The 16,417-nt window shown below is 35.5% G+C and overlaps 1 pseudogene; it reads right to left on the reverse strand.

The window, feature by feature from the left end:
- Positions 1–13,691, reverse strand: part of LOC101272485 (malate dehydrogenase, mitochondrial-like) — a 32,541-nt pseudogene extending 18,850 nt beyond the window's left edge.
- Positions 13,692–16,417: the final 2,726 nt, after the last annotated feature.

A 16,417-nucleotide genomic window follows, 5' to 3' on the forward strand; every position in this document is an offset into this window, starting at 1 on the left:
AGAAATTTCAGTGATGTATTTTGGTGTGTGAGGTATGTAGTCAAAACCATTGCTGGGGATTGAGTTTTCTAATGATGAACACAACAATATCTCCATTCCATAGGTTCTTTCTATAGTGACTTAGAATTTATTTTCTCCCCTTGAAACTGAATGGCTCTTTATGACTGTCTCAGTATATTGCATAATCATGCCATGCCCATCTACCATGGTCATTTGCAATGCTCGCTCTTGAAAAAGCAGAGACTCCACGGAAAAGGTCTGTGTATGGGTATTTGCTGACATTATAGATGAGGTCCCAGCTGATAGCTAGTGCTAAATCGACATCTATGTGAATTTACCTTTTGAAAGTAGATCCTCCAGCTCTAGTTGAATTGCTTCAGCTGAACCTCTTAAAATAAAGACAAGCTTCCCTCTGAATCTTTCCCAAACCCTGCCCAAACTACAGATACATGTACAAAATAAATGATTTTTGTTCTCTTAGTCCACAAAGTTTTGTGATGTTTTTATGCAGCAATGGATATAACTAGCAACTAATACATTGTGTTATCCTTGATCTTTTTTTATTCCTGTTATAAATGTGAATTGCTATTGCAGTTTTTCTGCCATTATCCCATTACTGTACTTAAGTTTTGTCAGTTGTGGTTGTATTTGCTATTTATTCCATTTGATTCACAGGAAATAACATTAGGATGGGGTTATGACTGAACCAGGAAATTAATGAACACAGCTTGGAAATCCTGGATTCTAAAACTGGAAAGTGCCTTTAAATAAGTTTTTTTTTTCCCTCACCTCTCGATTTAGTAACAGGTTATGTTTCTGATCAGACTTTTTGTGAGGTGGTTATAAGGATGATTACAGTGGTTATGTAAGATGGTTAGATCACATTTAGCAAACATCTTTATAACTGATGAGTGTCAAGTAAATAGAAACATGAATAATAATTAGAGAATGACACATTTTGGATTGGAGCTCATTTCATCCATACTTCCTTATCATGGAAATTTTTTGATTCATTTTATCTAGGCAGGCTTGGTTTATTCCATGTACTTATAGACCCAGAAGAAATAATGAAGAGAAAGAAATCCAGAAGCTTCTTTGGGACCCATAATATAGATTTTGTGACATGGTTCATACCAAAATTAGCTGGATTATTCAGATTAGCTTTCCAGATTTGAACTAAAAATATGATTTTCTGGTTGCACAAAAAAGCAATTGGAACTGGAGCAGGACATATTGAGTTTTATGCATATTAAATTTATGGGGGATTTACCAAGAAGAGAAAGAGAAATTTTGAGCAAATTGAAAGACAGTAAGAGAGTTTTAGAATGTGAATGCATCATACAGAGCAGGGAGAATAAATAGAAACAATTCATATTCTTTTTTTTTTTTTTTTTTGCAGTACGCGGGCCTCTCACTGTTGTGGCCTCTCCCATTGCGGAGCACAGGCTCCGGACGCACAGGCTCAGCGGCCATGGCTCACAGGCCTAGCCGCTCCGCGGCATGTGGGATATTCCCGAACCGGGGCACGAACCTGTGTGTCCTGCATCGGCAGGCAGACTCTCAACCACTGCACCACCAGGGAAGCCCCAAAACAATTCATATTCTTAAGTTTACCACAGTACCTTGAAGCCAGAACTTGCTATAGAGCTAACCTCCATGAAGGCTGGCTGTCTGTGAATCATGTATTTAAATCCCCATGAAAACTACCTCTTCCTTACTGCATCTGTATTCTTGTAATACTCATTTCTGTCACCATTAACCACAATTTCTTGCAATCAAAAAAGCTAAAGAGAAACAAGAGTATCCTATGGCGAATGGGTTCACAAAGGAGACTGTGATCTATAAATGAGGGGTGGGTGAATCTCATTATGATAATGCTCTCAAAATGAATCTTCAAAGGTGAATAAGTGTCCAATGATGGATGAGGATATTAAAGGAAAAAAAATAGCATAGAAAAGCATATGAAACATTCAGATTTAAAGGTCTACAACTAGTTTAGAATAGCTGAAGCAGGAGTCTTAGAAAGGACATAGTAAAAGATAGGTCAGAGGTAAGATCGGAAATCTTAAGATGGAGGTACATATATATCCCACTATGAAGTTTAGATTTGATATTGAAGGTGAGAAAAAAGTTATGAAAGACTTAATGCAGGACATGGCATGCCTGTACTTGCATTTTAGAATGTTTTAGAAATATAATTTCAAGGAGAGGAAGATTAAACGCTGGAAGTTCAATGTACATATAGCTAGCAATATTAACTTGGATAATGCCTGACTCTGGTAGGGAAAACAGACACAAAACATATTAAGACCTTATAATCAACTGAATATAATTATTGATCCAATATGAAGTATGTAGGTAATAGAGTCTGCAAAGACTCCATTACTCCTGGTAATGGACAAAAAGTTACAGATTGGGAGCCAATAATAGATTCAGTTTTGCCAGGTTACATTTTGTTACATTCAGCCTCTTATCTAGTTTCTTATCTTGGGCACATCCTTGATTTTTCTTTCTCTATTACAACAACTCTACAGAGTAGCAGATAAAATGATCCCAAATCTAACCATTTCTTGTCACCTTTATCAATACATCTTAGTGATTAAAAATATCTGCTTGCAAATCAGTACCTTGATGCATGTGTTAATGTTCTACCCTTTGCCATCAAGTCAATATTGTTGGAGCTTATTGCTGAGTGAGAAGACTGATGGAAGATGTCAGGCAGACAATCAGAATTCAGACTGACATGGCTATGCAGGCTAGGTAAGTCATTTGGAATGGAATTTATTTTTCATTTGAAAAGAAGTTACTGGAGTTCTTTAGACAAGTCGAGTATGTGATGAAATTTTTAAACAAACACTGATGTTTGGAGAATTGAATATAGGATGGCAAGGATAGAAATAGGAAATTATTCCTCTAATGTAAACAAAGATGGCTGAATTTCTTTTCCTTTACTGAATCAAACTTGTTTCTAGTCTCAAGGCATTATGCTTGCTGTTTCTTTGCCTGGATGGTCTTAGCCCCAGATTTTCATGTGGCTTATCGATAAGATTTCGGGACTGCCACCCCTCTGAGTCCTTGCTTCAACATCCTACCCAAGTAGCTTTTCCTCTTGTTGTTCACTGACTAATAATTCTGCTGTGGTTTTTCAAAACACATAGTAATCTCTGAAATTATATTATTTATATACTTGTTTATATTCTGTATTCTGCCATTAGAGTATCAGGCCCATGAAGACAGGAAATGTATTTTTCTTGTTGACACTGTGTTTTCCATATCCATCATAGTACTTAGAGTGATATGTGTATACAATATATGTTTGTGACTAGATTGGGAAGTGAAAGAAAAATAAGATATACTTTAAAATTTGTGAGTTATTTGCTTAGAGATGACAAGTGAAAGAGACTGTCCAAGAATAAGAGATTGCTTTAACTTTGAAGATAAGGGGGAGAATTTTGACCTGCACTGGTAATTTGTGGGTTGACAGTAAATAAAAGTATTATTTTTGAAGATTGTAGAAAGTAAATTATAAATTTAAAATTAATAAAAAAGGAAAGTTTTTTCTTCTTTAAATAAGTTTCTATTGAGTACCAGGCACTTGCTAGGTACTAATATGCTTAAACTTATTATGCCTCCAAGAGCCATGATATGTTTTCTTTATTAATTCAGAGTTATTTCAATAAAATACATATATATTTTTTCCTCTCTCTCTCTACATATATAGCATATATATATATATGTATATATATTTAAGCATGAAGAGTTAAATCTGTTAAAATCAATGTACTTACAGAATAGTGAAAAAACTACATGTAAAGCACATAGCATTCATTAAACTCAATATTGACAAATATTTATATCTCTTTGGGCACAACAAATACAGAAGCTATTTGTATTTGGTAAAAAAATGTTTTTTATATATTGGTCACTAAACTGTGAAGTAACATGTCTTTGTTGTTTTATATTTACCTGCCTTGGATAAGCCCAGATTTGACTAACAAAATTGTCCACTGTTAAAATGCCTGCAGAAATATTGTTCATGTTAAATTATAACAAGATACTCATGCTTACAGTGCCAGGCTATCAATAAAACAACTAAAAGTTTATAGCACAGTGGTACATTGTACCCAGTGTTGTTATTGTGACATATTATGATACCTTGTGCTATATTATACTGTAATTCAGACACTAGCTTATGTGACTACTATTCTTTATCCAGAAAAAGATAGTATTCTCATTTCCTGCAAAAAGATGTAATATGCATATTTCAGACTACAAAATATATCTATTTCCATAGTAGTAGTTTCAATTATTTATTGGGATTCTTCATAATATACTAGTAAACATATTTTAAATTAACTTGTGAAAATAAGCAAATACATAAATAAAATAAGCAAAGAGCTTCAAGCTAATGAGATCCTGGAACATGTGAATATATTATTTTAATAAAGCACTGACTGTACAATAGTGTCCTAGTTCTCTTTCATCTGTGTTCCTCAGGCTAGTGGGAGAAGGGATTTACAATAGTACAGGTGTGGAAAACCATTTTGCTTTCTCTTTTCCAAACTTTTAAAAAACTTATCCCTTAGAGGTAAATTATTAGGCAAAGTAAATGGGATAATAAGGAGTTGTGGGAACTAAAAATAATTTTTTAGAAGGAACCTATATTATCATTCCTGTATGCTAGGGCTGAAGATGGACACAGCACCACCACCTCTGACCACACACACACACACAAACACACAAGAACAAACACACTTTATATCTTTAAAATATTACAATATTGTAGAAAATAAACTCTATACTTAGGAAAATATAGAGAGTTCAAATATAGTCCTCCTATAAATAGGTATATCCCCAACAACTCTTTTTTAAAATAAATTCTCTAGAAGGTTATAGAAGTGGGGTGAGAAGGTAAAATGAGAGGATGAAACACTGAACTATCAACCTATGATTAAATGATAGCAGGTTTGACTTTATTTATTTTACCTTTTGGTCATCAAGGATTCCCTGTGAACCAGGAGTTTCACAGCTAAATAAGACTGATAAACACTGAAGTAGGTTATTTGTGCAGTTCAGCAGTAACATTGTAAAAACTCAGGGGAAAAGAAAATGTAGGATATATACAAATGATAAAATGAATCTAAACACCAGTGCTTTGCCTTCATTTAGTATAAATGAATAACCTTGAGTAAAGATGCTAATATATATTTCAAATGATACACTAAGTTTTAATGAGGAAGTACAGTTTTCAAGAGAGTTTCAGGAAATTTAAATCCAGTATATCTAATTCATTAATACATTTAGTTGTTTAAAAATCTTCAATCTCTGTATTAATACCTTCATTTTAAGAGTAAGAATAATTTTAAGAATAATTTGTTGACTCATAAAACTAAAAAAAACATACTCGATGTTACACATTTAATTAATTGTTGGAAAGAGGCTTTCAAAGCAGTTTAAAAAACACTACATAGCCTATTTTCTTAAACTACACTGCACTGCTATGAAATTTCATAAAAATCTCAAAAACTTGTGTTAAAACATTTTGGAGTATTGCATTCAGTTATATGAATACTTGTATGATTTTTCAAACTTAGAGAGATCGAAGAAATTGCATAAGTGAAATATCTACAGAGGTAGAGAATAAATAATAGAAAATGCTTCATGAATTGAATATTTTACTAGAGTTTTTACCATATCTTCTATTTGTGATTATCCAACATAAAAATGCATGGAAAAGACTTGGAGAGTTTTCATAAGAGAGCAAATACAAGAATGATGGAAAATATGATATGTAAAGAAAGAGTAGAAAAATTGGGAATATCTTGCCTGAAAGGCCTAGACAGATTTAATAACTATACTCAAACATATAAAAGGTTATGCTTATTAGCATGGTTTCCAAGCATCTTTACAGTGGAAGCAACAGAAAATAACAGCTTAAAGAACTTACAGAACAGGATGCAGCATCCCCTGCCTCTCCCTATAACTATAATTCAATCATTAGAGTTGAAATTTTTTACAGTTTCTATAAATCTTCAGAGAATAGTAAAAATACTAAAAGTAATATATGGGAAAGAATAAAGGGCTATAGATGAGGAAACATTCTGGTTTTAATTTTATAACTAATTAACTCTGTGACTTTGTTTAAGACATTTCATTGGTCTGAATTTCATATGCCTTGTTTGAAAAAAGATACAGCTGGACTCTAATGCTTTTCAGTTATGCTTGGGTTTCTAGATTTATTGAAGGCCTTGGTAAAGGATCATTTGATACCTCTGCCAAAATCTTAAAAGAGAAATGTGCCTTGATTAAAAAAAAAAAACAACGTATCAAATGAAGAAAGCCTTACTTTTCTGGTAATTAGAGCTCAACAGCTGAGACTCTTTTAAAGTACAGAAGGGTCTACTTCCAAAATGTTCCAAAGTATCTAGAAATAACTTGAGATAATTTCATTCCTCAGTTCCCCATTGTAACAACAGCCTCCAGACCAAAATACCCTTCCCATTTCCCTTAGATTGACTAAACCTTAGAAGGCTTCTTCCTGACTTTAGGCCCTTGACCTCCTTTTGCTTAGAACATTTACTTTAGAAAACCTGTAATTGAAAATTCTTTCTCTGTCCTTTTGAAATGTAAATCTTTTAAAAATCATCTTTCCAGTTTTGCAACCAAGGACTGCCTTTCTTAAGGACCTGGGAGGCATCTTTTTGAAATGTAATCATCAAGGAAGAAAGAGCTACTGCCTTCCAGTCAAATTCCAAGTTGTAAAATTCCTTCCTGCCTTGAAGATAGGAGAAAGTTGACTTTTCCATAGGTAGCATCAATTAAAAAACAGAACAGTCTACTATCCCTCACCCCACATCTTAAAAACTCACCAATCTTTTTTTAGTTTTTTTCGAACGGAGGTAAGTTCAGACTGCTTTGTTTTCTCTTCCCTATTGCAATAGTATTTAATAGTCTTCATTATCCATTTAACTTTTATAGTTTCAATTTTTGCTTGACACTGCCTGGGAACTTACCTAGTTTTTGCCTCAAGTCTTGGTTCTACCCTTAGTTATTTGCTCTCAGGCTTTTGCTAGTTTTAATTATTCATATAATCTTATTCTTTACTTTTGATCAATTCTAATAAAGCTGATTATACCCACTAACCTTGCTGAATCTACCTTCGTGGTGCAACAAGGCTATCTTTTATGACCAAGCTGGCATTGTTGCAAACAGTCTTGTATTGTCTAAATTCCTATCTATCTCATGCCAGGTCATAACTGAGCCAGCCATGAAATCTTCCTCTTCATGAATCCAGACTTCCTGCTCCTCTGCTGAACTAGTCTATTCTTATTCCTTCTACATTTCCAGTCACAGATCAGTTCCTGAATTACCATATATACATAAGTTTTCCCACTGTTGCCAAAATCTTGGCTCTCTGTGCACCGATGCCAAACAGAAATATGGATACAGAGTTATGGAGGAGAAAGAAACAGTGGCTTTATTTCTTTGCCAGGCAAAGGGGGAACACAGTAAGCTAGTGCCTCAAGAGCTGTGCCTCTCTCACTGAGGAATAGGGAGAGGTTATATAGTCAGGTAGTGGTCAGAGGTATGTGATAAGGGTCAAGGCAGTAACTGTTTTACATTCTTCTTTCTTCTGCAAAGTTTCAAAAGGGTGGGGTTGCTGACAAGATTAGGGTGTGTGAAGGGTGTCAGGTGGTCTCCTAATCTTGATGAGCTTTTCCGGTCCCTTTAATTTTGCCTCAGGTGGTTTTGTGGCTGCTCCTCCCTTGATTAGGAACAGTTCAAACCTGCCTTTTGGAACTCAGGGAATTTCTTGGAGGTTGGAGTCTTGCCTACAAGAAATGGGGGACAAAAAAACCTCTATGCCCAGAAGCCCCACAGGGTCCTGCTTGGTATCACCACCTTGTTTTCATGCTTTCATATGGCCCTTGTCCTTGTGACACAACTAGTTATTTCATCAACATTAATTCCACATATTATCTATTTTGTGTTTGTTGTGGTGAACGATGCTTCCATGGTAATGGATGAAGTGCTTCACTTTCTTTTCCCAAATCCATAGCCTCATTTTTGCAAATGTTTTCCTATTTGTTGCAAACATTTTCCTAACTTTTTTTCTTTTTGGTCTACACTCTTCACATTAGTGAGGATTTTCTTAATGAACTAGAAATAGAAATGGAAGGCACAAATTAGCTGGAAGAGATCTTTATCTATAAAAAGTAATCAGTTGAGGCTAGTTATATCATTGGTGGGATATTACTACATTGAGTTGGATTCTATGCTTACTTCCATTGAATATTTCACTGAATCTCTGACCTGGTGAATAAACTAATTCATAATTTTCTTTATACATTACAACAAGAGCTCTCTCTATCTTTTACTTTTTGTGACCACCCTTACAGTACTTTTTCCACTTTCAGATCTGCTTATTATTCAAGGTGAAATTTCTGAATAGAGGGAGAATAAGGTACACTGATGAGAGAGAAAGAGAGAGAGAGAGACTGAGCAAAATATTGTATCTCCTGACAAAATAAATATCTCTGTATCTCTTTTCTGGAAAGGTAGCTACACAGTTTTGGTGTAGACCTCGGGTCTTTGAAGCAAGTACAAGGTAAAACATTTTTATTTTTACTCAGTCATACTGGAGGTCAGCTTTTCTTAGAAAATATAGTGACACAATGTGTCAATCCAAGTCCATATATCAAAATGAGCTCTTTCTTTGACTGTCTCTTATTATGAAGAATTCTGTTAATTTGACAGGTAGAGAGAATAGAATAATAAACCTCTAAATATATATCATTCAGGTTAAAAATGATTAACATTTTTCTAAACTTGTTTCATCTCTTTTCAATTTCTCCCTTCTTCCCTCCTTTTTTTTCCTCTTTTTCTATGATGAAGTATTTCTAAGCAAATCTCAGTCCTTCATAACTTTTCACTCATCATGTGACTATAAAAAGTAGACCATTTTCTTAATCTCAATGCCATTATCATATCTAACAAAATTCCTAAGTATCATTAGTATCTGATTTATACAATGAATTCTTCATAGATTTTATTTAAATTTTCCCAGAGGTTGGCACAAGGTTAGACTTAAAATGAGATTTTTGGAGGTCTAATGAAGGCATTGGCATGCCTGACTTATTTGACAGCCAGAGTGAATCATTTTTTAACGTCCACCTTATCTATATGACACAATTATTTTTAGGAATAATAATAAGATGAAGCAAGTGTCAATAATGGCCAGAAAAAAGATAGTTTTATTTTATCAAACTTCATATGTATGAAATTATTGCAGAAAAATAAAAACGTATATAAAATAAAGAGAAAAATAATGGATTTTTACCTTTCAATTGCATTATGTATAATTTTTGTAAAGAAGGAAAAACATATGTCTTTCTATTACTCTGTTGCATTAATAAATAACATTACAATTTTTTTTTGTTTTTGACATTTAACTTATACAAATTTGTCAGTGACTTCTTTAAAATTAATCTTCTTCATGTCCAATAGCTATTATAGGTAGATTTCTCTATTTTCTCTCTTTATTGGTCAGTGTGTTTCTTATTAATTTTAATTTTGAAAAAACATTTTAATTTTCAAATTATTCTTTCACATGAAGTAACATATACAAATCGTTAAGAAAAGTCTTAAATATAAGTTGTGTAAAGATTCATAAAACCCCTACTTGGGAATCTATTATAGTGTTTTCTTTTCCTGCTGTAACAAATTTTCCATTAAAATATCTTAAAATACAAAAATACATCATAAATTTCAATTATATTTATTTAAAAATTCTAAAGTTATTTTTCTCTACAAAATTAATAAAAATGGCTAAACGTTAACATTGTTGATTCATTAATTCATAATGAGCATCCAGTGTTTGATGAAAGTAATCAAGGAAATAAAATATTTCTCTTTTGAAGTCTTTGGCAGTATAAGACGAGCATCTTTTGTCAGTTCTCCAGGCATTCTTCTTTGAAATTTGAATCTACTTTTGTTTGGAAGGTTCCATTTCCTTACTTTTGTGGTTACATAATTAATGGCCAACTCTGCCATTTCCATGCCCAGATTTTCAAAGAATGATTTCAAAGCTTAGTGTTTCACTGTACATTTTTCAAGGCTGATTCTGGCTGTTTGTGAATATATTTTGCTTCTGATTAACCTCATTTAAAGCTTCACTTAGGGGGGGAAAGGTAACTGATAAAAGAAAAATTGCATACAGTTCTTGCAAAAAGAATTGCATAACACTTTTGAGGTTGGAGACAAAATGCACTGAAAGAAGGTAAAATAATTGTGAATTCTTACAAACTTACTCTCAAGATGAGCTTGTGTAGCGAAGTCTCGGAACATTGGGGGATGTCTGCGTAACTAGAAATTCTCCATATTAACTTACACATAGAAATTCTTTGTATTAATGTTTATTAAAGGACAAATAATAAAAATGTAATAAGATGAAGCTTACAGATATATTACTGAAACTAAACTAATTGTTTAGAACTTAGGCTAACAAAAGATAGTTTCTGATATTGTCTAGCATTGTTAAATCACGGTGAGAAAACAAAGCTGACAGACTTTCAGTTGGTGTTTTTATGTTTTCATTTTCTCTACAATGTACACACACCCACATTACCTTTACCCAAAGTAGACTCTTCTCATTACCCCACTCATTGCATACAACTGAATGGTGACACACAAGCCTTCTCTCATTTTTACTGTGGGAAATTGAAAGGTTGAATCAGGGCAGCCAGCATCTCTCTCATTAGCCCTTGCAAAATTTCCTGTTTTTTCCAGTCTCTTGTGTGCTGAGTCAACCACTGACACTGAACCCAGATTTGTAAAACAAATCTGTGCACAAATCCTCCAATTGTTTCCTCCTGCCTGTAGAATAATGCCTTAAATTCCTGGTGCAAAATCTTTCCTGTCTGTTCCCTCTCCCCCCACCCAAATCCCCATTCCCCCACCCTCACAATCTCTCCCTCTGTCAGCCATGTGTCCCAGGTTCTGTTACACCTATGAGCCCTTGCACACGTTGCTCTTTTTTTTTTTTTTAATTAGAAAAATAATTTTGTGTGGGGAAGTTAGGATAAAATATTTAAAATTTAAGGCCCAGAAAAAAAATACCCGTTCATCTGAGAATATTCCTGACATCCATCACACAGAATGCACTTTTCTGGGTCTACAGCTTTAGGGCCAGTCTTATTCCTCTTCAAATCTCTGGTGTGAAGAATATGAACACCATATGTTCAGTAAATGGTTTTGGTTAAAAAAAAAGTATGAACTGGGATTCTGTTGGAGCAAAACACATTTATGTTTGTTACAAAAAGTTTCAAATAGATAGTTTAAACATGAAAACAAGTAACTATGTTTAATTACATCTTCAGAGATGTTTTAAATCCATAAAACTCACCTATTGTGAAAAGTTTATTTGCTATATTCTGATTATAGCAACTAACTTGAGATCCCTTTCAACTTTCTATATCTTACTGTATTATTTATACATATTTTTTACTGGTTTCCTCATCACTTTCTATATGTCTATATTTATAATTATATAAATGAATAATGAGAGAGATTGGGGTGGGGAGAGAGAGAAAGAGAGCAAGTGTCTATTGTGCACAAAATTGTGCCTGTGACTGCAGAATTCATCATGGCTGGAACTGATTCAATGACCAATATCTTAGAAATCTTGAAAATATTGAGATGTGTACGTTTTCATTAATGTTATATTTCTGTCTTCAAAACATGCTTATGTGTAACCCAGCTTTTTAAAAAAACAAATTAGGCCTAATTACAGTGAAAAATGATAAAATGTGGGTTAGTATATTCCTTAGCTACATTCACTGTCAAGTATTCATAAAGAACCCAGTGCATACAATGTACATTGCCAAGTACTATATGCCATATGATATACACCATGTTATATATTTATCACGTGTTAAATTCAGTTATGGAAGACAATGTAACTGTGACCAAGGAGCTCACAGGACGGTGGTGCTGAAGGTCAGTATGCAACTGTTGACATTGTAGTGTTGCTATCAGTTTTCCTGGAAAATTTTTCTAGTATTCTGCTAGTCTTGTATGGAAAAGTATCACTTGATGTGCTCTCATACTGCCTAGGGAACCTCTCCATCACTGCAGTGAACTCATTGTGTTATAGTATCATTATATAACTCACCAGAGTGTGAGTTCCTTGAAGATAGACATAAAAGATAGCCTTATTATCTTCCCTCTCTGATGCCTAGAATCCAGTGCATTGTATATTCCTTATATGATTGTTGAATGCATTTATAACTATATTTATATATATATATATATATATATATATATATACTATTTCACATGCATTTTCTTCGAGAAGGTGCAGTGTGTGTATATTTAAATTTCTTTAATCACTGTTATTTTTAGCGTTTTCACAAATTCTGGAAAATTTACCATAGTGTAAAGGATTGTGTTTGCCAAAAGAAAGACTGAAAAAAAAAAGATTAGTTAAAACTTTACTCTTTGGTTCTCAGGGATTTGAGAAACAGCAATGAAGATGACCATGAGCAGAAAAGGTTTTGTTTTCCTTCTGACCAAACATTGCCATTTCTATTAAGTTAAAATAAATTGTTTATCTGTCTCTCCAGAGGCATTGATGTGGGAAAAAAACATGGAACAAAAATGGGAATAATTATTTTCAGTTAGCTGTAGTTTATTTTCTTACCTTACAATTAGAATAGTTGTTATAAAGAGTATGTTCAATTGCACACAGCTTCTATAATTTAAAAATTCAAAGTTTCGGGGAGACCTTCAAGATGGCAGAGGAGTAAGACATGGAGATCAACTTCCTCCCCACAAATACGTCAGAAATACATCTATATGTGGAGCAACTCCTACAGAACACCTACTGAATGCTGGCAGAAGACCTCAGACTCCCAAAAGGCAAGAAACTCCCCACATACCTGGGTAGGGCAAAAGATAAAAGAAAAAACAGAGACAAAATAATAGGGATGGGACCTGCATCCCTGGGAGGGAGCTGTGAACAAGGAAAAGTTTCCACACACTAGGAAGCCCCTTCACTGGCAGAGATGGGGGTAGAGGGTGGTGGGGGTCGGGAAGCTTTGGAACCACAGAGGAAAGCACAGCAACAGGGGTGCAGAGGGCAAAGCGGAGAGATTCCCATACAGAGGATCGGTTCCAACCAGCACTCACCAGACTGAGAGGCTTGTCTGCTCACCTACCGGGGTGGGTGAGGGCTGTGAGCTGAGGCTCGGGCTTCAGAGGTCAGATCCCAGGGAGAGGACTGAGGTTGGCTGCGTGAACACAGCCTGAAGGGAGCTAGTGCACCACAGCTAGCTGGAGGGACTCCGGGAAAAAGTCTGGAACTGCCTAAGAGGCAAGAGACCATTGTGTCAGGGTGTGCAAGGAGAGGGGATTCAGAGCACCACCTAAACGAGCTCTAGAGATGGGCGTGAGCCATGGCTATCAGCACGGACACCAGAGATGGGCATGAAACATTAAGACTGCTGCTGTAGACACTAAGAAGCCTGGGTGCAAGCACAGGTCACTACCCACACCTTCCCTCTCGGAAGGCTGTGCAGCCCATCAATGCCAGGGTCCCATGATCCAGGGACAATTTCCCTGGAGAAGACACAGCAAGCCTCAGGCTGTTGCAATGTCAAGCTGGCCTCTGTCACTGCCGGGTAGCCCTGCATTCTGTACGCCTCCTTCCCCCTGGCCTGAGTGAACCAGAGCCCCCAATCAGCAGCTACATTAACCCCATTCTCAGGCAACCTACACACAGAGGCGGGGCCAAATCCAAAGCTGAACCCCAGGAGCTGTGCGAACAAAGAAGAGAAAGGGAAATTTCTCCCAACAGCTTCAGAAGCAGTGGACTAAATCTCCACAATCAATTTGATGTACCCTGCATCTGTGGAATACCTGAATAGACAACAAATCATCCAAAAATTGAGGCAGTGGACATTGGGAGCAACTGTAAACTTTGGGGTTTGCTTTCTACATCTAATTTGTTTCTGGCTTTATGTTTATCTTAGTTTAGTATTTAGAGTTTATTATGATTGATAGATTTGCTTATTGATTTGGTTGTTCTCTTCCTCCTTTTTCTATATACAAAGATATATATATATATATATATATATTTCCTTTTTCTCTTTTTGTGAGTGTGTATGTTTATGCTTCTTTGTGTGATATTGTATGCATAGCTTTGCTTTTACCATTTGTCCTAGGGTTCTTTCTGTCCATTTTTTTTTTTTTGTTATTTTTATTTATTTATTTATTTTAGTATAGCTTTTAGTGCTTGTTTTCATTGGTGGATTTGTATTTTGGATTGGTTGCTTTCTTCTTTCTTTTTTTTTTAATTACTTTAACTTTTTTATTTTTAATAATTACTTTTTATTTTACTATTTTATTTAATTTTTTCTTTCTTTCCTACTTTTTTTCTCCCTTTTCTTCTGAGCCGTGTGGCTGACAGGGTCTTGGTGCTCTGGCCGTGTGTCAGGCCTGTGCCTCTGAGGTGGGACAGCTGAGTTCAGGACATTTGTTCACCTGGGACCTCCCAGCTCCACATAATATCAAATGGAGAAAGTTCTCCCAGAGATCTCCATCTCAACACAAACACCCAGCTCCACTCAATGACCAGGAAGTCTGGACATCCTGTGCCAAGCAACAAGAAAGACAGAAACACAACTCTACCCATCAGCAGAGAGGCTGCCTAAAATCATAATAAGGTCACAGACACCCCAAAACACACCACCAGATGTGGTCCTGCCCCCCAGAAAGACAAGGTCCAGCCTCATCCACCAGAACACAGGCAGTAGTCCCCTCCAGCAGGAAGCCTACATGACCCACTGAACTGACTATAGCCACTGGGGGTAGACACCAAAAACAATGGGAACTACAAACCTGTAGCTTGCAAAAAGGAAACCCCAAACACAGAAAGTTAAGCAAAAGGAGAAATACACAGTAGATGAAGGAGCAAGGTAAAAACCCACCGAACAAACAAATGAACCAGAAATAGGCAGTCTACCTGAAAAAGAATTCAGAGTAATGATAGTAAAGATGATCCAAAATCTTGGAAATAGAATGGAGAAAATGCAAGAGATGTTTAACAAAGATCTAGAAGAACTAAAGAGCAAACAAACAATGATGAACAACACAATAAATGAAAATAAAAATTCTCTAGAAGGAATCAACAGCAGAATAACTGAGGCAGAAGAACGGATAAGTGACATGGAAGATAAAATATGGAAATAACTACCACAAAGCAGAATAAAGAAAAAAGAATGAAAGGAATTGAGGACAGTCTCAGAGACTTCTGGGACAATATTAAACACACCAACATTAAAATTATAGGGGTCCCAGGGGACGAAGAAAAAAAATGAACTGATAAAATATTGGAAGAGATTATAGTTGGAAACTTCTATAATACAGGAAAGGAAGTATTTAATCAACTCTAGAAAGTGCAGAGAGACCCATACAGGATAAACCCAAGGAGAAACACACCAAGACACATATTAATCAAACTATCAAAAATTAAATACAAAGAAAATATATTAAAAGCAACAAGGGAAGGCTTCCCTGGTGGTGCAGTGGTTGAGAGTCCACCTGTCGATGCAGGAGACACGGGTTCGTACCTCAGTCTGGGAATATCCCACATGCCATGGAGTGGCTGGGCCCATGAGCCATGGCCGCTGAGCCTGCGCATCTGGAGCCTGTGCTCAGCAACAGGAGAGGCCACAACAGTGAGAGGCCCGCATACCGCAAAAAAAAAAAAAAAAAAAGGAACAGGGAAAAACAACAAATAACATACAAGGGAAGGCCCATAAGGTTAACAGCTGATCTTTCAGCAGAAACTCTGCAAGCCAGAAGGGAGTGGCAGGACATATTTAAAATGATGGAGGAGAAAAATCTGCAACCAAGATTACTTTACCCAGCAAGGATCTCATTCAGATTTGATGGAGAAATTAAAACCTTTACAGACAATCAAAAGCTAAGCGAATTCAGCACTACCAAATCAGCTTTACAACAAATGCTAAAGGAATTTCTCTAGGCAGGAAACACAAGAGAAGGAAAAGACGTACAAAAACAAACACAAAACAATTAAGAAAATGGTATTAGAAACATACATAATGATAATTACCTTAAATAAAAATGTATTAAATGCTCTAACCAAAAGTCATAAACTGGCAGAATGGATACAAACACAAGACCCATATATATGTTGTCTACAAGAGACCCACTTCAGACCTAGGGACACATACAGAGTGAAAATGAGGGGATGGAAAAGGAAAAGAAAAGAAAGCTGGAGTAGCAATTCTCATATCAGACAAAATAGACTTTAATATAAAGACTATTACAAGAGACAGAGAAGGACACTACATAATGATCAAGGGATCAAACTAAGAAGAAGATATAACAATTG

Source organism: Orcinus orca, chromosome 5 (genome assembly GCF_937001465.1).
Source record: "Orcinus orca chromosome 5, mOrcOrc1.1, whole genome shotgun sequence".
NCBI lineage: Eukaryota > Metazoa > Chordata > Mammalia > Artiodactyla > Delphinidae > Orcinus > Orcinus orca.